This window comes from Triticum dicoccoides, chromosome 7B (genome assembly GCF_002162155.2).
Source record: "Triticum dicoccoides isolate Atlit2015 ecotype Zavitan chromosome 7B, WEW_v2.0, whole genome shotgun sequence".
Classification (NCBI taxonomy): Eukaryota; Viridiplantae; Streptophyta; class Magnoliopsida; order Poales; family Poaceae; genus Triticum; species Triticum dicoccoides.
The window spans coordinates 528,604,875-528,606,152 of record NC_041393.1 but is presented as its reverse complement, the minus strand read 5'-3'; positions in this window follow the sequence as shown (position 1 = coordinate 528,606,152).

Below are 1,278 nucleotides of genomic sequence, written 5' to 3'. Positions count from 1 at the left end.
ATAGCGGGAAAATTTGAAGTTGCCGGGCACACAGCACGTAGCTCGACTTCCCTCCGTCGATCAGTGGGCCGGTCAGCTTTCCCAGGCAGCTGCAGCCTCTGCATGGGGGGATAGTTGCGCCTCGGGCCCTCCTGATCCGCTGTTCCCTGCCTGCGCCTCGTCCTCATCTTTTTGCTTTGGCACGCACGGAGGAGCCTGGACCATGGTTTTGTTTTTTACTTTTCTTTTGACAAAACTAAGCCATTAAAGAGGGCTAAATTTATTCACTCCCTCTGTTTCTAAATATAAGTCATTTTAGAGATTTTAATACAAACTACATACGGATATGTATAGATATATTTAGAGTGCAGATTCATTCATTTTGCTCCGTATGTAGTCCCTTATTGAAATTTTCAAAGAGACTTATATTTAAAAACGAAGGGAGTATTTAGCAACCAAGGCAATGTACAGCACTAATTTCACCTTGGGAAAAGAGATGGCTTCCTAGGCCACTCTAGAAATACATTCAAAGACTTTGTTGTATAGAAAGTTGAATCTAGAAGAGGATCTACAGCAGAAAGCTCTCTTAGCAAGAGAGTGAGTAATAATTCTTGATACGGGGAATGTGCTTAACTATGTACTGAGAGAGATCATAGGTAAGATTGAAAAAATCTGCTAGCCCCGTTCCGATCTTCCAATATCCTGGATTTTGAATTAAATCCTTGGCTTCAGCTGCAATCACCAAGTTTCTGCAATCAGAAAGAAAAGAAACAACAGTAGCCGCCGGAATTAATCCAAGCACTTTCGCCTACAAGACACAATGAATGTTTGTGGTTGAAGATTGGATGAACATTTGACTTTCCTTTTTGCTCTTCTGAAGGAAAACTCCAAGAGTTGCTTCATCAGCCACCACCATCGGGTTATATGCTGCATCAGCATAGGCTAGTAAACCCGCATTTTGGATAGGAAAATTCTGTTTGAAACACTCATGGAGTTGTCATCAAGAGTTTTGTTCTCTTCCTCCTTATCCTCCGTTAAATCTGCAATAAGCATAGACTTTGTGGCATGGACGACTTGCATGTTGCTCCAATTTTTGTTGTTAAACATGAGATCATTTCTAGCTTTCCATAGAATGCTGAAAATAGTTTCTAACTTAAGATCCGGGTTATGGGCATTCAATATCATTTGAGTGATATCAATTGGATAAGAAAAAGTGTTCAACATATCCACTTCTTAATCCATAAGTATATTAAACTGATATAGAAAAATCACAATGAAAGAAGAGGTGTAAATCTGATT